At 37.1% G+C, this 22,615-nt stretch overlaps 1 pseudogene across 1 annotated transcript; it reads right to left on the minus strand.

The window, feature by feature from the left end:
• Positions 1–256: 256 nt before the first annotated feature.
• LOC307111611 (mitochondrial import inner membrane translocase subunit TIM50-like) lies at positions 257–12,042 on the minus strand (annotated as a pseudogene). Its single transcript has 3 exons — positions 11,992–12,042; positions 1,670–1,930; positions 257–938 (listed from the first exon to the last, which is right to left on the minus strand). The product of its transcript is annotated as a mitochondrial import inner membrane translocase subunit TIM50-like (transcript).
• Positions 12,043–22,615: the final 10,573 nt, after the last annotated feature.

The raw sequence follows: 22,615 nt of genomic DNA on the forward strand, positions 1-22,615 counted from the left end.
CAGAACAGGGTCCCAGGTTTTCAGATTTCCGGGCCTGGCTTAAAAACCAGCCCTGATCCACCAAAGCACCCACTATGTGCTTGGCAGATGACCAGCCATTCAGATCTCACCCTGATGCCCCCATCTGGAGACTCTCTGGATGGCGTCTCAGATGGACTTTATTGGACATGGTGGCTGCCCAAGCCTTGGGCTGGGAGCACTGCAGCCTGGGGTCTGGGACCCAGGCACTGAGTTTGAGGAGGTCCAGAAGTCAGGGCTATTTGGAGCCAGGCCACAGGCGGCTGGTAAGAGAGCTGATAAAGAGGCTCTGCTTGCTGGATCTGGAGAGCTTGGCCAGGCACTGCCGGCTTTTCCTGCTCTAGCCGGCTTTGTCACTGTTTGAAAGCCTCCAGCAGGTCATCCTCCAGGGCATAGTGTTCCAGCATGGTCCAGTCTGGACATCCTCCAACCATCAATGCAATAGTCTTGAGGAAGGCAGACAAGTCCAACAAGACCCGGCCATCAGAGTTGCTGTCCCAGGTCCACAGTGCGACACCACTGTAGGGCTGTAGGTGGAAAGCTTCCTTCTTGCAGTCCACAACCACACGGGCTGGGTCCCAATTCAGGCAGGGCAGGTTCTTAACATGGTGCCCATCCATGCATCACGTAGTATCTCAGAAGAGGCGGCAGGAGATGAATCCGTGGGGGTCCACACTGCCCATGAGTGGAAATGCAGTCATGCCATTCTCTGATGTAAAGACAATGATTTCATACAAAGGGGCAAGCTGTTGGAATAAGGTCTTGATGCCTGGAAGCTTCTTAACCTTCAGCCAGTGGCTGGGGACCACTCGGGGTGCAAGAGGACACTGGTGAGCTCTGAGACAAGTGTGTAGGGCAGCTGATAGGGCAGCGCTCCCGGAGGGTCTGGGAAAAGTGGGGCCTGGTGGCTCGATGACCACCTATATACATACTAGAGCCGTGGTCGGCAAACTGCGGCTCGCGAGCCACATGCGGCTCTTTGGTTCCTTGAGTGTGGCTCTTCCACAAAATACCATGGCCTGGGCGAGGCTATTTTGAAGAAGTGGCGTTAGAAGAAGTTTAAGTTTAAAAAATTTGGCTCTCAAAAGAAATTTCAATCGTACTGTTGATATTTGGCTCTGTTGACTAATGAGTTTGCCGACTACTGTATTAGAGGCCCGGTGCACAGATTCATGCACCAGTGGGGTCCCTCAGTGTGGCCTTCCGGGATTGGGCTGAAACTGGCAGTCCAATGCCGCCTGCCGTTCCCACTCATCCAGGCCCTGCTGCGCCTGCCAAGGGCTCATGCCCAGCCAGTCCTGATTGGGAGAGGCTTGCGCAGCCGCAGCAGCACTTGCCAGCTGTGAGACCTACGTCTGGTGCCTTGTGGTCAGCTGAGCAGTGCTCCCACTGTGGGAGTGCACTGACCACCAGGGGGAAGGCGCTCAATGCAGGAGCTGCCGAGCTACAGTGACTTGGCAGCTGCGGTTCTTGGATGATGCACATGGAACCAGAGAGGAAGGAGCCCGATTCTGGGTTCCATCACCTGAGAACCACCCTCTTGCAATCTGGGATCCCTTGGAGGATGTCAGAGAGCTGGTTTTGGCCCAATCTCCACAGGCCAGGCTGAGGGACCCCACTGGTGCACGAATCCGTGCACTGGGCCTCTGGTCTGTCTATAATTGGAACATTTATATGTCCATTGCAACTGCTTTTCTGAATTGGATCATTGTTGAATTCATGGGGAATCTTGGCACTAGTTTCATCCACAGACTTGTTTCTGAAGATATAGATGACATTCACACTTCCACCACCCCAAGCAGCCCAGCAAGCCAGAGTATAACTTTTTGGCATAGCTGGAACCCTCCGTGACCTGCTGCTGCTGTGACCCCTGGGCCTGGGCCTTAGTGCTGGGGTGGCTCCCAATCCTGGTCTGAGTCCCAGGGAGGATGGGGTACGAGTCACCAGCCTCTTGTGCAATCCATAGGCGCTGAGTGCAAGCTCATTGCACATGCTCAGGGCCAGTTCCCCCTGCAGAGGTCGCCATCTTGCGCAGGGCCAGGTTGTGGAGGCTGCCATTTTGCCATAAATGAGTTTTGTTTGTGTCTGAAGTCATAGCTATTTAACAAGGCAAGCCAGCAAGTCTTGCTACTTTATCATGTCACTAAAACACTGGATATTTACAGTGAATGACTGGAGTTAATATTATGACTTAAAAGGATACTTCTACGTTAAATTTTAACGACATTGTTTTTTACAGGAATTTCATTAGCAGATAGAGAATTATAATACAATTGTCAACATTTCCAAAGTTATATTTAGGTTTTTCTCAAACTTGAATAATTAAAATTTTTTTCAAATAAAAATGACTTTTAGCTCTTCTCATTATCATATTTGACCTGTATGGCATATAAACTGTGTGTATATGACATAAGGCTCTTATACTTGTTATATGTCTATAAGAAAAGCTACAAAACTAAAAAGTAAAATTAAAACTCTGAAAGAGATTTTCCCCCCTCTCATTACATGAACCTGGGAAGCACTGCTGAGTTGAAATGTAAAAAATACTGTATACTGTACCTGTTTTGTGGAGATTTAATAATATATTTTTCTTTTTTTTTTCTGAGTTCTACAAATCTTTAGTTGGTTGGTGTAAATTAATATGCACTTAATGGGAATGTATAATCTCTCTATATAAAAGCCTAAGCAACCATTCGGACCAAATGACCGAACGATCGGTCAACTAGTTGCTATGATGTGCACTGACCACCAGGGGTGGACACTCAATGCAGGAGCTGACCCCTGGCGGTCAGTGCACTCCCGATGACCAACCTCCCGCAGCTGGCCAACCTCGTATGGTCCCTCCCCCAGGCCGGCCGGCCCCGATCGGCCAGCATTGCTGGCCAGGCCGAGAGTCCCCACCCATGCACGAATTCGTGCACTGGGCCTCTAGTTTACATATAAAACCTACATCACCTCTTTTCTGGTCATAGCAAAATGATTAAAGTACCATAGCACTACTATGTAGCACCAAAGGATTATACACACAGATGGACATGTGTTTGAATAGTACTCATCAGTGCATAGCAAGAAAGTTGTCACTTGTGTAAAATTGCTTAAATCATTCTTCCTAAAGTTTTCATTGTGATTGAATAAACAGAATTTAAAAATTATTGTGGAAACTTATAAAATCCTGAGTACATGTTTGCTCCTCTACGGGTTGATGCAGTCTAATCTAATGTTCTGAAATCCTGAATTGCTATGATTTTTTAATAACTTTGTTGTGATATAATTTATATCCAGCACACTACACCCATTTAAAGAGTACTTTTCAATAAGTATCGACAGATGTATATGCCTGAGAAACCACCACCACCCAGTCAAGATGCAAACGTTTCTATTAACTGCAGCTGCAAGGTTTTCTGTCATGCCCCTTGGCAGTCCATCTCTCCCACTCGCCCCATGTCCCAGACAACTATTGATCTGCTTCCTATCACTGTGTATTAGTTTACATTTTCTAGCATTTTATACAAGTGGAATAATTCAAGATGGACTATTTCATGTCTGACTCCTTTCACTAAGAACACTGATTTTGTGTTTCCTCTATGCTGTCATGTATGTCATAAATTTGTTTCTCTTTGTTATGTAGTTTGAATCTCTGTGATTGATTTCTACTGTCTATCTAATAGCAGTAGAGCTTGAGAATCTTTATTTTTGATGAATGGTTCATTGGCAAATAACCTAGAGACACTCGGTTCTGAGGTTGTTAACAGACCATTAACTGCAGTGTTAACAGAGTCAGGCCCACAGCCACCTTTCATTTTCATCTTGCTAAGTCATCAGATGGCATGGGGGATTTTTTTCTACATCAATTCTGCCTTTGAGAAAGCACTTCTTTTTTGTTATTATAGATGCCTTTCTTGCAATTCAGACTATGATCAGAATGGTGAACAGTTTTCTTTACAGTTGAGGAAGAAAAAATAAACTCTTACCAGGAATATTTTTCTCTTTGTTATTGATCAATTAAGGTGTCCAATAGTGAGATCTCTCAGATGAAGATGTACACATTTGTTCCAAATTGGAGGTTAAAACCCTAATCTCACTGTATGGATGCAGTCCTCACTTTGTATGGTAGTGCAGTACTGTATAATGACTGTGAAACCTGAATCTATAAAAAGTCATCCCAATAATTGGTTAGAAAAATTATTGTTCCATGATTTTTAACATTTTTGTCAAAACATTCAAAGCTCTTTACTGTCAGTTATAAATGTGTAAGAAAATGAAAACACAGTGAAATCAATATTTATTTAGTACACTGCAATTTATGATGCTAGAACCACCGAGAATTAAGGTGTTTTTCTTCTTGGTAATAAACTTAAGATAGCTTAAACAGTGCTTGCCTCATTCTTCTCATTGTGTAACTTAAAATATGAAGCAAGCAACTTTCCTATGCTTTAGCAAATGGTCATCCTTCTAAGTTGAGATTAGCTTCCAACATTTTAGTCTTTGTGCTTTCAATGTTGTGAAATACCTTTGAGAGTTTTTTGAATGTGGAGTGAGTATTTTACTAGCATTACATGCTCTGGGCCATGTCAGTTCATGAACTAAATAATAGAGGAACAGTGACCATTCATGAAGGAAGTGACATGATTGGTCATCGATCAGGTGGCACTTATATTATTTATGTAGTGGTCTGTGGGCCAAGGGAGTAGTAGTAAAGTTTGTACTTTATACATTTACTCACAGTTAATATATTGTAATTAAAATTTGAACTGTGTTCCTGGGGAGTGATGTAATTTAACTAAAACACAGTAACTAAAATGCATGCATGTTGGAGCTATGCAAAACAAGGACTGCCTCTGTGGATGTATGTGTGTATGTGTGCATCAAATTTTTCCTATAGTTAGGTAATAACCAAATTAAGACAGATTCTCTCTGCATTTGGTAAACAATTCAGAATTGGACAGTTGCCTTATTAAAAAAAAATACATACACTCTGTATTAAGTAAATGTTTGTCAAGTTGAGTTAGTTTACATTTTCTACTTTAAGTTCAAATAAGTATTCTTAAGGTTGTCCTATATAGATTTAAGTAAAAAACTCAACTCAAGTTTAATAAAGCAAACAAGATATTAAAATGCTAAATAAAGCACTCACTTTGCAATTAATTTAATTCACAGCCAGACTCAAAGATAGTGCTTTTGCAGCATAGGTCATGCTAATGGTTGGATGAGTGACATAAAGCATGTGGAATGATCAGACAAGATATTTTCAAACAGTTATTTGAGTATTTCTATATTGTAGTTTATATTACCGTATTTTCCGGCATATAAGATGACTGGGCGTATAGAAGCTTTTCCTGGGTTAAAAAGTCGTCTTATAAGATAGAAAATACGGTATACAAATCATATTTATATATTATGAGCTATCTCAAGCATTCTTTGCTTTGTTGATAAAAACCACAGGTTATTCAAATTCACAACAGCTTTAGTTCAGATGATTTTTTAAAAGAAAAAAACAATTCAGTTCTATGGGAATGAAAAAGGGTCAGGGAGACTCCTGTTCTCACATCCCCAAATCCTTATTAGTTTGCTAAGCCCATTAACAAATTTATTACTCATCAACTAGTCTGTGGTAAATATGCTATAACAGCTAAAACCAAATGCAGTTTCAGTAGAATATGATGAAAATTATTTTGTATAATTCTACAGTGTTTCCAGACTTTTGTGTTTTTCTTCCTCATAATTTTCTATAGTCATCCTATATAAATACCACAGAGGGACTTATAAGATCATTCTCTTATAAGATTATAGGAGATCATTCTAAAATTCTGTTAAATAGAGAAATTAAAATAAATACAAATAAAAATTGGACTTTGGTTCACTTCTTTTCATGTGGGGAGAAGAAAACATTGCTATTTCTAATACTCCATGGGTAGGAAGTCAAAATAGAGAGGAAGGCATTTAGTAAATGTTAATTCTTTCAAATTCTGCTCTAAAGGAAATGTACTACTTTCTCCCAGAAGTCAGTCATCTTATGTCCTCTCTCTAGAGCTGTATTCTCTTTTATTTCCAACAATTTTAATTACTTCTCCCCTTTATTATATAAGAGAAAATGTACATGTAAAGATTAATTCCTATATAACAGTCTTTCCTCAATAAGTATATATATAAGTATAGCTAAGAATCTGATTAAATAAAATACTTTCCTGGCACTTTTACTTGCTTGGTATAATTTCAGTATACAATACTTGGGTTCTATAAAGCAGAAAAGATGAAAAAAAGCTTGACACATTAAAACCTAGAGCTATTATTTCTGGGGTGATTTATCTAAATAGCTCAATTTTATTTTTCTAGTTGTTTAAAAATATGGCTAAAATTATTTTTCCCCAAAGAAAATAATATTATCTGTCACTTGTCAGGTCAAGAGATATTTTTCTTTTGCATTTCTATTATTCTTCAATCATGGAAGAAACTATGAGTCTCAACATAAAATAGCAATGATAAAATAATCAGCGAATTTAAGTGATCTTCTTAGAAGACTCTATAGAATGACTTATAAGAAATATCTTATATAAATTCACTTAGTTTTCTATTGATTGATTTATGATTGTTAAAGACATATACCTAGAATCTAAAATTTAGAAGGTCAAAATCTAACATGTTGAATGCAGTTGAATTTATCAATATTGTTGTCAACCAATTGGTAACAAAAAGTGATAACAATTTTCCTTTCTATTTCAATGGATGTTTAATTTATAAATATCCAAAGTGCTTTTAAATTACATTTTTACAAATGGAAAACATGTCTGTATCTGTACCCACAATTATATCTTCCAGGATTCATTTCAGATAAATGAAAGCAAAGTTTCACTGATAACTATTAATGTAAAGAACAGAAATGCTTTCAGTGTTACACTGGAAAATTTTCTATAATCTAGAAAAGGTTAGAACTAAAATTATATAAAATATGCTAACTCTTATTGATATCCTTGTCATGTTTTCCATATATTCTCTTCCTAATTAATGTCCTTAAAAAGTGGCTATAAAATAATGAAATATATGCATGTAGTCTTCCCTGCTCTAATATTTTTAAAATTATTTGTTTGAATATGGTTCAAGGTATTTGTGAAATCACATTGTCTTGCTCTTAATAAATTATAGAAATGTAAATAATACTTGTCCATCTAAAATTTATACTTAGATATTAAAGTTTCTGCTATTTCTTACAATCTTGATTCTCCTTCCAATCTTCAGTAATTCTGAATATATCTTATTTTAGAGGGTGGGGCAATGTATCAGTATCCTCCAATAACAGTGGGTCCCCAGAGGTAAAGGAACATTACCAAATATCAAAACACACAGAGGTTCAAAAATTATTAAATTATAAGTCTAGCCCTGGCTGGTGTGGCTTTGGTGGTGGGGCATTGTCCCATGCACCGAAAGGTTGCTGATTCGATTCCCAGTCAAGGCACATGCCTGAGTTTCAGGCTTGATCCCTGGGAGGGGGGTTGCAGGAGGCAGCCAATCGGTGTTTCTTTCTCTCCCTCTTCCTTCCTCTCCCTATAAAAATCAATGAAAAATCTTTAAAAAATTCTAAGTCTGCTTTTGAAGTGACTTAGAAATGTTTGGTGATATAATCCTCTTTGGTTTTGGTATTCACACTTCCCTCTGTTACTTAAATAGCATCTCAGAGTTGACACGATGTCAAAGCATAAAGTTGTACCTGGAACTGCAGGTCTTGTTTGACTATTGAAAGTATTTTTGTGCTCTCAATTTTTCCAATGTAATGCAAATTTCAAATGTTCTGTTGGTTGTTTCCTTCCAAAAACTAGCAGATTTAGAGTGGAATAATAACCATGCATCACAGTAGTGCATTATATCATGATTTTAGTTTAAATAATTTTACTAGGAAATAAACCAAGTCTTTGGAGGTACTGCTGGCTCATTTAGATGAATGCACCTGAAAATTAATATAAAATTATTCAACAATAAACATTTGTTTGTGACTATCTTGCTGAGTTTGTGGTATTTTTTGTGTTATTTCAAAATATATTTTTATTAATTTCAGAGAGGAAGGAAGAGGGAGAGAGAGATAGAAACATCAATGATGAGAGAAAATTGTTGATTGGCCACCTCTTGCATGCCCCACATTGGGGATTTAGCCTACAACCCAGGCATGTGCCCTGACCGGGAGTCAAACTGTGACCTCCTGGTTCATAGGTCAAAGCTCAACCATTGAGTCATGCTGGCTGGGCTGAGTACATTTTTTAGGGAACTATTATTCAAGAATAAAGTTGGCTCCTCTCATTTTTCATGTGCAGTAAAATACTTTTCCTATCACTGAACAAAATTTTGAAGTTGATTTGTCTAGAAACAAAGGATGTCTGGAGTATCAAGTGTCATAAAGTGATGTCAACCAAGAAATTACATCCCATTTTGTTTTCCCAAAAATCTCTATATTTATAAAGAAATTAGCATGCTCCAGTTAGAAAATAAAAAGAGAACATTAGAAAATTACTGATATTACTCACCAAATAGAAAACAAATCAGAAAAGAGGAATTCATTAAAATAATGTTTACATTTTATCAAACCTTTTATGAAGCTAATTTGTTAATTTAAAATTTAAAAAAAACCCCACTTACTCCAGAGCAAAAGTACCTGAACATTTTTCATTAATCTAAAACCATTATGTTTTCAACAAAATAAATAAATAAATGAATAAATGTGTGGATTGCAATATCTTTTTAAAAAGACAACAGGGATATAATATGAACCCAAATAAAAGTATTTAAAGAAAACTTGTAGACATTCCTAAGATCACATCTACCAACTTATTCATATCTCTATTATTACTAGAGGCCTGGTGCACAAAACTCGTGCATGGACCGGGGGGAGGGGTGGTCTCTCAGCCCGACCTGCACCCTCTCCAATCTGGGAGCCCTCAAGGGATGTCCAAATGCCAGTTGGACATCCCTCTCGCAATCCGGGAACTCTGGCTCCTAACTGCTCACCTGCCTGCCTGCCCTAACCACTCTGCCTGCTTGCCTGATCCCCCTACCTGCCCTCCCTTGCTGGCCTGGTCGCCCCTATTAACTTTTTTTTTTTTAAATCTTATCCCCTTCACACACAATTGTATTTGACTTCCTTATTGGCTTCTCCCTCTCACACAATTTTTCTCTCTCCTTTATGTAACACTTTTTCCTACTGACTCATCTTTTATAAACTTTTCTTTCCTTCTTATTTCCTACTTCTGTTCCATCATCCTTCTTCCCATCTTTCTCCTACCCTTCCTCCCTCCCCACATTCCTTCTGTCCTTATCTTTACCCCTGCCCTTTCTCCCCTTTTCCTTCCTTCCCACCTTAATTTTTTTTTTACTTCCTCCCTTGGACCTGCTTTGCTCCCTCCCCCATTTCTTCCTTCTTCCCATTCTCCTTTTAAGCTCTACCGGCTCCCCCTTTAAAACTTTTCTTCCCTCCCTCTTTCTCTTTCATCCTACCTTTCCCATACATTATTCTCTACTTACTTCCACTGTTTTAATATCTATCTTCCTGCCTAATTATTCACTATCATTTATCTTTTTTCTTTTCTAACTCCTACTTTTAAAATATGTCCCCAGTACACAACTATACACTGAGTGGCCAGATTATTATGATCTCTGAACGCATAATAATCTGGCCACTCAGTATATATATGTGTGTGTGTGTGTGTGTACACACACACACACACACACACACACACACATATATTAGAGGCCCGGTGCATGAACTCGTGCATGGGTGGGGTCCGGCCAGCCTGGCCAGGGGCAGGGGATATGGGTGGTTGGCCAGCCTGCCTGCTGGTCGAACTCCTGGTCAAGGGGACAATTTGCATATTAGCCTTTTATTATATAGGATACACACTGAGTGGCCAGATTGTTATGCGTTCAGAGATCATAATAATCTGGCCACTCAGTGTACTTGATTTTCATTATAGCTCCTACAGTTCACTCATACATCCTCTTTCCTTCTTTAACTCTGCTCTCTACTGACTCTTTATAAAGTTCTTCCCTCCCTGCCTCCCTTCTTAAAGCTTCCGTTCGGGGTGGGGGGGGCTGTTAACCCCCAGCCCAGGGCTCAGCCCTGGCCAGGTGTTCACCGCGCCCCCCTCCCCGGCCTCCCCACTGCTGTCCTGCTCCCATTGCCTGCCAGGGATACCCAGCCCAGTAAGGGTGGCCAAGGCCTCCTCGGCCTGGGCGCTGCTGCTGCTGCCGCGAAGCAGGAGTGCCTTCGCCCAGAAAGCCTTGGACCGTCCACCACTCCATCCCAGACCCGTGGGCGCCTCCCCGCCAATGGCCCACACCGGGGGCCACTGCCCTCCTCCCGCCCTCGCCAGTAGCACCTGCTCCCCCACCCCTGCAGTCGCCACCCCTTCCCACATGCAGCCCTGCATTTCCTTCCCTTTTCCATTCCTGCATCTTTTTCTTGTTCCCTTTCTGTATTTCTGTTTCTCCTCTCAGCCTGTCTGCATGCAGGCCTGCCTTCCTCTCCCTCTCCTTTCTTATACCCTCCTATCATATCCTATCCTACCCTGGGCCTTGCAGCTGCCTGAGCAGAGGGCGGGGACGCAGCCTGCTGATCCGGTCGTGACATGACGCTCTAACAGATAATTTGCATATTTCTCTATTATTAGAAAAATGGGGGAAATATTCATATTTATATACACTATATTTAATCCTCTCTCATCTACTCAATTTCCCATCCCTCTGCTACATTATTGATTTTTCATCTCTGCTGAATCATTTCAATTAGAATTAAAAACTGATCTAATACATGCCATTATAAAATATGTATTTATGGCCCTGGCCAGTGTGGCTCAGTTGGTTGAGCGTCATCCCATGCACCAAAAGGTTGCTGGTTCAATTCCCCGTCAGAGCACATGCCTGGATTGTGGGTTTAATCCATAGTAGGGGGCATGCAGGAGGCAGCCGATGGATGTTCCACTTTCACATGGATGTTTCTTTCTCTCTCTACCTCTCCCTTTCTCTCTCTCCAAAAATAAATTAAAAAATCTTAAGAAAAAATTGTATTTGTGCCCACATTCTGCGCCAGTTAATTCCTTTTCACTTTTATGCAATAAAACTCCTTGAAAATACAGCCTCCATTTGTTATCCTTCATTTATTTTTTAAGCCAGTATAATTAGACCTTCTTTACCTACCACTCCAAGGAACAGCTATTGTCAATATCAGCAGTGACCAACACATTGCTAAATTCACTGGTTTTAGTTATCAAGACAATTGATCACTTATTCCATCATGAACTCTTTCCTCATCTGGCTTTCCATATACCAATCTCCTTTGATACTCCTACTACTGCTACTTCATTGTTGCTACTTCCTTTGCTGGTTTTGCCTTTTCCCTCTAACCTGTAATTTTTGGAAAGCCCCAGGACTTAAGTCTCAGACTTTTCTTTACTTACACTTACTCTATAGAGACCTCATTCAATCTTATAGTAGTAAATATTATTTATATTCTTAGTATTACCCATATTATATCTCTAAATCAGACCATTCCTCTGAATTCTAGAATTTCATGTACAACTAAATAGTCAACATCTACAGGTAGATATCTACTAGTAACATGCATCTCAATCTTAACATGAATAAAACTAACTTCTTGATTCCTTAGCTCTAACATCTTCCCCTCTTCATTCTCCCTATCTCATTTGGAGTATTCTATATTTCCTCTGTTTCTTTCATATACCACACCCAATCTATCAGTAAATCTGTTGACTGAAGCTTCAAAATAGATCAGGAATTTCACTACTCGAGAATTTTAATTCTATAGCAAACTCTAAATCTTCGTCTTTTATCTGGATTATTGTAGTAGTTTATTACTAATATCTCTGTTTTTGCCCTTGCTTCCTACTCATAGAAAAATTCTTTAATAAATTCCATTCTGAGATTAAATATCAAAATTCAAATAATGTCTCACAATGCCCTGGCCTCCCCAGCTACCTCCTTGCTATTAATCTGCTGTAACTCCTTGTCCAGTTTCTCAAACTCCATTCTGTCACATACTCTAGGCACACTTGGAGGGCTGAAATACTGCAGGCACATTTTTTTACTAAATCATTTGCACTGGTTCTTCCTTTTGTCTGAAATGCTGACCTGCAGATAAGCTTGCAGTTCATTTCCTCACACCTTTCAGATCTCCACTCAAGTATTCTATTTGCAGTGTGCCCCACTGACCCCCAATTCTCTTTTCCCTTCGCCCATTTTATTGTATTTATCAGAGTTTTATTTCCTTATTTGTTTGTCTATTGAATGTCTCCCTCTTGCTGAAATAAAAGGTCACTGAGGGCCTGGATTACTTTCACTGCTTTACTAGTATGTAACCCTGGGACCTGTAAGAGTTTCTTTTTTCTTCTTTTTATTCTCATCTGAGGATATTTTTAGAGAGAGTGGAGGGGAAGAGACTGAGAGAGTCACATCAATGTGAGAGAGACATGTCAATTGGTTGCCTCTCAAACAGGGATCATCCCTGTAACCGAGGTACATGCCCTTGACTGGAATCGTACCAGGGACCCTTCAGTCCTGGGCTCAGGCTCTAAATACTGAGAAAACCTGCTAGGGCCTGTAAGAGTTTCTGGCTTGTAGAAGGCATTCTGTAAATTTGTTTGGCTGGGAAAAAAATCCATGTTTTCTTTCCACTTCCCATGTTTTCTAATACATTTTACTGTGAATTTTGACTTTTTAAATAAATATTGTCCACCTATAGTCTTGTAATTTTTTCCTTTGGGGACTGATAATTGTTCACTGTAAGAAAGATTTTACATTTAATCATTAAAAAGAAATTTAATAATTTAGTTTTAAATGAAAATTAAGGTACCAAAATTTGATGAAAATAGAATTGTTATGAAGCTATGTTATACTTTAAGTCTAAATTAAATAACATTTTAATTTTAAATTAAACTTAGTTCTAAATTAAAATAACTGCAGCAAAATGCATTTCAGTTGAACATTTTTCAGAAATGATGTTATGTTAGAGAATGTGTTCTTCTTCCTAGAACAAGTTGAGGAAATGCAAATAATAGACCACGATTTTGATTTGGTTGCCATCTGGTCAGAATCTTTGATGGTTCTCTATTGAGTGCAGAATAAAGTCCATGTTTCTTACATTGGCACTTAGGGTTTTCTTTAACTTGTAAAGTTAAATTACAAGCTGCCTTTTGGCTTACAAGCCCCTTTAAGTACCTCATAACCCAGGCTCCAGCCACACCCCCATTGCCCATATGCATTATGATACTTCACATCTCATTGTTGCTTTGCTCGTACAATACTCAGGAATAGTAATGCTTGGTCACACGTCTGAGTTTGTTCAATGACAAATTTCTCTAAATTTCTCAAGTAATCTTCATAGAAGTATTTTATCCAAGATACTGCAAATAACTGGATCTGAAACTTATAAGGTAAGCTGTGTGACCTTGGCTAAGTAATGTCATTTGTCCACGGTTTGCTCAACTGTAAAATGAATATGCTATCTACTTTATTACTATTGCTATTATAAAAATACAGAATGTGCTTAATAAAATGCTTCAACATGTCATTTAGACACAAAGAGATGCATGCTTTTTCTATTTCCTTCTCAACCCTATTACTTGTCTATACCACAGCTCTATCTGTATAATACAACTTCTAATTTATCTGTTTTGATTAGCTTAATCCCTGTTCTTAAAGTTATATTTTTTTCTACCTGAATTACTATATTATCATACCTTAACCAAGGCATACATTCTCCTGGGGCACCAATTTATTACTGTTTTTTAAGTTTTCAATATGAATTTTTGTTTCAAAATTTCATATTGATAAGGAATTGCAAAGGATGCGATAGCTTCCTATGAACCTGGTCTATCAAAAGATGCATTTAATGAAATATTGTAATTATATCAGTTTGACTTAATTTCCTGTTTAACATCACTAAAAATGATTTGGGGTGTCATGATCGAATGTGAATAACTTTAAGTTTCCACTGTTATTTACAAAAACATTAAATAGCTTACATAAGATTATTTGCTTTACACAGCATGTTTTGAAACAGCATAATACTTCTTCAAAATACTGTACCCTTTTTTAAAATAAAAAATACTTAAACTTTTTCATTAGCTGATCTAGATAAATAATTTGTAATTCAAAATAAAGTGAGAGCTCTATGTTGAAATTATAAGATTTTCTCTGAAGAAGTAAAAACTAACAGTGTGGATAAGGTTAAAAATAATTCCTTCCAAGTGATGTTCTTTCTGTCATATTTTCCAAAACTACAGACTTTCTTGCAGCTTTATAGATTATTTAGTCTCTCTTGGGGCATTTTATCCATTAAGCACTTTCCTTCAAGGACTGAGTAGTTGTTCCTTTAAACACATTATAGCAAATTATTTGTTATCAAATGTCTTGGTTGTTCCCTATTTCTGTTTTATAACCACTAGATGTTTTTTTATACCAATTGAATTTGCAATCACAACCATTCAGAAGAAGAAAAAGAGTCTTCAGATTGAAAACAGACAAGTTTAAAGAAAAGTTCATTCTGACATTTAAACCTCAAGTAAAAATTAAACTTTGCCAATAGTATTGAACTAGGAACAAGATTTTTTTGGGGAAAATCACACACAACAAAAGTAATGTTGGTAGGCTACAGTAATTGTAAATCAGATAAAATTTGGATTCTTTTTCATTTTGTTTTTACTTTCAATAACAAATATATATCCTTGCAACTTTTTTAATATTACATTGCCAAGAAAAACAAAATTGTCTCAAGTTTTAAGGATTATTTTTGAATACACTGAATATTCTGAAGAATTTATTACCATTCTATTTTTCATTGCAACAGTTCTAACAAAACTCTTTTCCACAAGTTTCAATTTCTCAAGAGTACTTCCCAGACATTAGAAAATACTATCAAATCTATTGTTACAATAAAGAATCCATTGAAAAATCTTAGAAAAGTGCTAAAATGATTAATAAAATTACTGTTATCAGCATAAGTCCAAGGTCTATAAATATATTTTAAGATTAAAATACTTTTAGATAAATGACAAAGATCAAGCTAAAATACATATATAGGTATCTCTCTTACTTATCTACTTATCTATCTATTCCTATAATGATTCCAGACTTCCCACAGTAAACATCTGAGGGGAGCAGAGTTTGCTACCCCAAAATATGCCTCTGTGGGATATTATTTTAAGCTGGTTATTTTCAAGAAATGAAAGACTCGGGAAAAACCTTTGCTCTTCCCCCTAACTGCCTACAAGAATTTAGAGGACCTGCTCCAGGAAGGAAGCACCATGACAGACGATTATAGTTTAATATGAACTAGTGTGTGACAGAAAGGGAGGAACCTAGCACAGGGCCCTTTGTTCAAAGGTGGCCCATTGTTGAAGACAGCTCAGTAAACATTTATTTACCAAACATTTGCTTTTCTGGCTCCCTGTGAATTGCCTTCCTTTCCTTTGAAGTCTCAAGGCATACTCCCCCTATTCTCCCTAGTTCAAGTTGCCATATAATCAAGGCTTAGCTACTCAATCTGTCCTGGGTCTCATATTTGTATGGAAGCCCATATGCACATACGTAATAAATTTTGTCATTTTCTTCTGTTACTCTGTCTCATGTTAATTTCATTAGTCCAGCCAAAAGAATTTAGAAATGTAGGAGGAAATTTATTTTTTCCTCCTCCACATGTCTTTATAAGAAAGAACAGCAATTCTTTAAAAGTCAAATTTAATAGGACAGGAAATGGCATACCCACTTGATTTGCATGTTAATATTAGCTACATAAACACTTTTGCCAACCAAGAAATATTTTGCAATGGAAAACTTGCTTAAAACTATATTCAACTTTTATTAAATCCCATTTTAGAAGAATAATGTTATCCTCCTTGTTGGAAAATATTGAGGGACAGAATGCAGAAAAACATACTTCATTCTAACAGTTCTACCTCTGAACTTCTTTCACCTCTTCTTGATTATCAGGAAACATTTAGCAAAATACTTTTCCTGTCTTACAACAGAGAATATAACCATAGGGGGAATGTGTATATTGAGACTATGGAAACCAAGAGGGCATCTAACAGATCCTTTCTGAGGTTCCTTAGGGGACTTCTTGTCCTGTAACTTTTTATTTAGAGAATACTTTATTAATTTCTGTAATCAAACCCATGCACATTAAGACCTTACATATTTAATACAGTGCATTACCTCTGTACAAATGGAAAAAATTATGTTGGACGTTTCTAGACCAATATGGCTGTTAATTTCTGTACAATGCCAACCCAACTCTTCGTTATGTGACATTTCTTTTGCCTGGGATCTCCATTTTATGAGAGTAGTTCATAGTAACTAATGAGTCTGTATATTATGATTCTAAATAAAAAAACAAATACTCTAGAAACAGTAAATATAAGTATTCGACACTATATATAAATAGATAAATATTTTTCTGATAGTTTCCCACCACATAGTCAAATGTTGCTGGTTAATTTCAGTATGCTACAAACTGATCTTTTCAAAAATATAACCACTGTTGTGAATGATTTCTATTGCATCCTAAGGGGGCAAGATTGGAGAGTCAATCAAAATGGCCTATCTTCAACTTTCTAAATCCTTCTAGAAACTGTATGTCCTAATAAAATATAGTCACATCTTCTCCATAAGGCTTTTTATCTTATGGAAAGAAGTTCACAGCATGACTCAGAGTTTACCCAATATTCTTTTAAACACGGGTTAATTTCTTGTTTCTTTATCTATTAAGAGTCTTGTTATTATTGAATGAAAATCTTAATTGAAGAGGTTTTTTAACATAGGGATGTCCATATGATTTAAATTGTTTGACTTCATTACTGATTATTTTATATAATTTGAAGATACTTCTACTAATCCACTTAAAAGAAATATATTCTCTTTCTGGCTTGTTATCTATTGAGAAAGGTATGTGTTTTTATTTTTTTTAATTTCTTTATTGATTAAGGTATTACATATTTATCCTCATCCCCCATTCCCATCCCAAACCCCTCCCCATGCATGCCCCCACCCCTCTGTTGTCCTGACCACTGGTTAGGCTTATATGCATGCATACAAGTCCTTTGGTTGATCTCTCCCCCTTACCCCCACCCTCCCCTACCTTCCCTCTGAGGTTTGACAGTCTGATCGATGTTTCCCTGTCTCCGGGTCTGTTTTCGTTCATCAGTTTATGTTGAGTGTGAGTGTTTTTAGATAGAAATATAGCTTGGTAAAATAAGTTTGAAATCCTCAATCTTGTATAATATTTAAGAAACATATTACTTAGAACATAAATGGGAAATAAAAAGGTACCAAAAAGTCCGATGATAGCTCTTTTCTCTAAACTTTTGGGTATAAATAGTTGTTGGCAGAACAGAATAGAATTTGAAAAAAAAATAGAAATTGATAAGAGATCTATCAGAAAGACAGAGAATCTGATTGTATAATTATTTATTGCTGAGTAGCAAATACCAAAAACTTAGCAGCTTAAAGAAACAAACATTTATTGCTTCAAGTCTTCGTGGTTCATAAATTGGAGCATTTATCTGGGTGCCTCTGTTTCAGAGTGCCCTAACAATGCTGCATTCAAGGTGTTTGGCCAGAGCTGTAGTCATCACAAGGCTTACCTGTGAGCCCAGCCTGTGGTATATCTGCCCTGGACCTCACTCACAAATCTGCTGACAGGCCCCAGGTCTTCATTGGCTATTGGCTAGTAACATTCGTTTCTTGCTGTGTGGATCTCTGCAGCTCACGATATGTCAGCTGTATTCTCACAGAGCAAGTGAGCCAGGAAGTAAAAGATGGAAGCCCAAGGGGAAAAAAACCACACCAGTATTTTTCTAGCCTAATTACTAGAGTTACTTCACATTACTAGAGTCCATTATTTGTTAGAAGCCAGCCATTAGATGAAGCCCATACTCAACAGAAGTCATCAATACCAAGAGGCAGTGATCACTGGAGACTATCTGTCTAAATGAACATAAAGATGAATAGTGATCAGCAAATAAGTGTTTCAAAGGCTTAATTACCCCAAATTTAAAGTTGCTGCAAACATTGCTAGTTGAATTAGGTAATATGAACACATCAACAGTAATATATTTAGCTACTTCCTTCCTATTATCCAAGATGTAAAATCCAATTCCTGGATTAGGAAAAAGCATTGTTAGCTGTTGATTGATAAAATTAGTCAATTAGGATAAAAGTTAAAAATGAAAGAAAGACTAAATTGATTTTCTCAAAATCTGGTTCAATCTAGCCATTTTAGAGAGAAGATATAAAGAAGTCCTGATTTCTTTTATCCTTATCCCCTCTAATGTTTTGTTTTTATCTCTTGTTTTAAAGAGAATGAAATTAGTGTGTATTTTTTTCTTTTTGCATTTGAAATCCAGTTTGAGAGCACTGGATCTTCTTGTACAAAAAATACGTGTAGGATTACTTTCAGAGAGATGTGCTATAATTTTAAATCCTATGAAGAGAACCACACACACACACACACACACACGCTGAGGGTAGATGATACTGATAGCTGAGATGATCTCTGAAGAAACCTAGTTCCCCAAGCAAATAACAGAAAACAATGAAGAAACTAACTATGTGTTTTATTATCATCAAGCTAAAGGATTGAAAGAGAGTACCATTACTGATATCCTTCGTTCAATGGGGAAAGAGGATATAGATATTTGATGAATGGAAAGAAAATCTTAATAAAAATGTCCTCTGAATGATGACAGAAATACTGCATTGAAGAAATGAATACCAGAATATGTGATTTCAAAATTAATTCTGCATTTAGTAATTTAGCCTCTCAATATTAGGGCTCCAGAGTTTCGATCTTGTTTTTCTAATACTTATAGTCAGCACTGAGTAAAAAGTAAGGAAGCACATATACCCTGGAAATGGTAAGAGCAAGGGAATAAAATTAAATGTCAAAGACAATGAAAAGAACAATTTTCTTAAAGTCATAAGAATATGGTTTTTGTACTGTTTAATAATGTTGACCTTTGAAAAATTTCACTCTATGAAGTGGAAAATCTGCATATATCTTTTGACTCTCTAAAAACTTAGTTGTCCCTTAGTATCCTTTGGGAATTGGTTCTAAGAAACCCTCGCCCCCCAAGAATACCAAAATCGGCAATGCTCAAGTGCCCCACATAAAATGGCTTAGATGAATGCATATAGTCTACCCTCCATGGATTCCCAACCGTGGATAAAAAAACAGTACATGTTTTTATTGGGGGAAAAAATCCTCATATAAGTGGCTCTATGTTGTTCAATGGTCAGCTGTATATTATACAACTTTCTCCTTATTGATTTTTTTTAATAGAAAACCATTTAAAAGTTCAGTAAAATAAAAAACTACTTAAAAACACTTTGCATAGCAATCTATACCTAGAAAATATTCTGAATATAATTAATAACATATTATTCCTTAAAAGAGAGCAGAAATCTTTCCTTCAGATATTAAAGTTGTTTTCCTGGGTAATGTGTAAATTTAGCAAATCAACATCCCAGCTACCCCCACGATGCTCCCAATTCCTGAACTCCCTTCTTCTCCCCCAACCCATCCCCCAAAACACATCCACATCTGGGCCAAAAATACACATTCAGTAGATGAAGCCTCCGATTCTATAGTTAGTCTTCAAAAACATGTCCCTCCTTTGCAGAGATAATTCAATTAATATTAAAGCACAATGTGAATGAATAGCAGAACTCCTCAGAAGAGGCATTGAACAAGAATAATGACAAGCACTAAGCCACCACACAAAAACAAAAGGGTTCAGAAAGGGAAATAGGATGATGACATACATAAACCACTCACTTCTCAGCTTTGAGTAAAATCAAGGGTGACTTCAAGTCTTTTCTTAAAAAAAAAAAAATCCCAATTTGTTTTGGAATTTATTCTTTGAAATCTGATCTCTATTTTGAGTACCTGCTATGTGCCAGCCTTGTTCTTTTACATTTTGCTCTGATTGTAATGTCTTTACCATATAGGTGGTGTACTTACACAAACGAGCAAAATGAAAGCTCCAAAGGGTTCAATCATTTACGTTCAGTTTTTCTTTTATAAAAATGCAATATTAAGAATCAACACTAGATCTGTCTTTCTGTCTCAAAAAACATATTCTTTATATGCTACCTATAATTCTTCAAACAGCTGGCGTAAGTATGAATTATATTAACTGAGGAATAAAATGTGAATTTCACTAGTACTGATACATTCTAGCAATATGCTTAAAGAACACATAATCAAGGACTCAGCAGAGTTGTGCTGAATTTGCTTGTATTTCCTATGGTCTAAATAGACTTGAAGCCCTATTAATATCATTCCTTTGATTTAGGCATTTTTTCCTTCTCCCAGGCAGTGGTATCATATAAATATGGTCTCCTATTCCCTGGGCATGAAGACAGCACATTGTAGATCACTCCTTCTCCATGCTGAGGCAACCATTCACACCATAGAACTTATGATTACAATGATCTGTTATCCTGAAAAATCAACCACATGATTCATGAATTATGCATAGATTGGGTAGAGTGCACTATGAATGAATAATTACCAAAGATTCATGGAATTATTCATATACATATGACTTCTCAAATCTAAGCAGTATTAACCACATCATAAATAAATTGAATCATATAAGTGTTAAAAGCTTTAGAAAGTACTTCCATATACAGGTTATTTATAAATGTCATTTGTTGGAATTGACTTTATAGTTTTTATTCCATTTTTATGAATTTCCAAGTTATATAAGATATAGATTTTTAAGAGCTGTGATAAGTTGGTGTTCCCATTATTGCTACATTGATGGTCTGTTAGAAACTCTACTTGGCCTTTACAAAATCTGAGCATTATAAAAAGAGAAAAAAAATTATGGTAAACCACAGGTGAGCAGAATGCAATTTAACAGTGTGTGTTCAGCTTTTATGTTCTTTGTAAGCCAGAATTGATTTCAGTAATTATCCCAATTTTCTAAGAGTCCTGGCCTGTGGGCTATTTCTGCTTCCATAACTGGCTTTTCTTTTGGTGTTTTTGAAACCCCAGCTATAAAATGTCAATAATCTACCTCTTTTTTCAAAGCAATGTTGCCTGGATACAGATGTTTATGTCCATAAGACTCATATGTTCTTTAAAATATTTCCTTTAAAAAATCAAAATAAAAGACTGGATTCCATTCTGCCTCTGGGAAAAAAAAAGTCAGAAAGATGCTTATTTTTTAGGATGAGCATCATACAGACCAATTTTTAATTCATTACTTGATCAAATATATCTTGAAATAAACTTAAAACCTGAAAAATTATAATGCTACATCTCAGTCAATTAATTTTGCAGGGGAATCACATACTTCCAAATTCACTGCTTCATTCATAACCTTCTCCACAAAGACCCTGAACCTTTTCTTATCTAACACGCAGACCACATTTCTCCAAACATTGTTTTCTTTAATCTCCCACAAAGCCTTTCACATTTGCGGCCAACAGGCCCTAACGGTAGGTATGCATAGATTTGTACTACTTATATATTATGTTTGATTGTTTTCTTTTTGTTCTCTTGTGTAAATTATCCAGTCTCCAATGTTATACTCTAAAAATCTTTATGACAAAGACTAAGTGTTTTAAAGTATAGGTTTTATTATTATTCAGGTATAGAAAGGCCTACAGATTAGGAGAAGACTGCCCTTAAAAAGGTAGTTTGTTATGCCCATGCATTCCAAGAGAAGAGGGCACGCTATGCCATGGGGGCCAAGCAGGGAAGCACAGGGTCAGTCAGGAGGAAGAGGGAGCAGAGGAAAATATAGGCAAGAGCTTTTAGTGAGGTTTCCATAGAAAAGAATAGGCAAGTCCGGGGAAGCAGGCCTAGGGTTAAGTAGTTTGAATAATTTCAGCAGGTTTTGGGACACAGAGGCTATCTCTAGTTGCCTGGTGCTTGGCCCTGGGCAGGAGAACAGTGACTAGGATATTATAGAGGAGGTGTCAGCATTATTGGCCCTGGATTGGTTGGCGTTCAAATGAAAGCTATGAATGAGCTTTTTGCAAAGAATTAGCTAATCTTGGGAGAAGCAGTCCCTCCAAAGTCAGCAAGGTCCCAACATGTCAAAGCATCAGAAAATAAAAGCCATTGGCAATACACCAAGTTTTCTCTATTTTAACTCTTTATACTGCTATGCAAAATAATTAACAAACAAACACCCTTGCAACAACAAAAGTAATTGTCTATGAGGGCATTATATACTGCATTTTATGGTTTATTTATTTATTTGGTTTATATTTTTAATCCATCTGGGATAATTAGCTTGGGTTAGCTTGACAAGTTCTAGTATATCTATTTTTAAAAACACAATAGTACCCGCTGCTAGTTATGTCTATTGCCAATGTCCTCCATCCAAAGACCACCAGGAACACACATGTAGTTGAAAAAGATGGGTTTATATTTCATTGCAGTGAGGAGACTGCATCGCATGGGGACCTGTGGGGTGTCTTTGTAAGAGAATATTAGGAAGGATTTAGATTTGGGTTGGTTGAGTGATGTGGGAGAGAGTCTAGAACAGTGGGAGCTTTGGATTGGGAGCTGTCAGGAAGTGAAGAA

This window comes from Cnephaeus nilssonii (genome assembly GCF_951640355.1).
Source record: "Cnephaeus nilssonii genome assembly, chromosome: 15".
NCBI lineage: Eukaryota > Metazoa > Chordata > Mammalia > Chiroptera > Vespertilionidae > Cnephaeus > Cnephaeus nilssonii.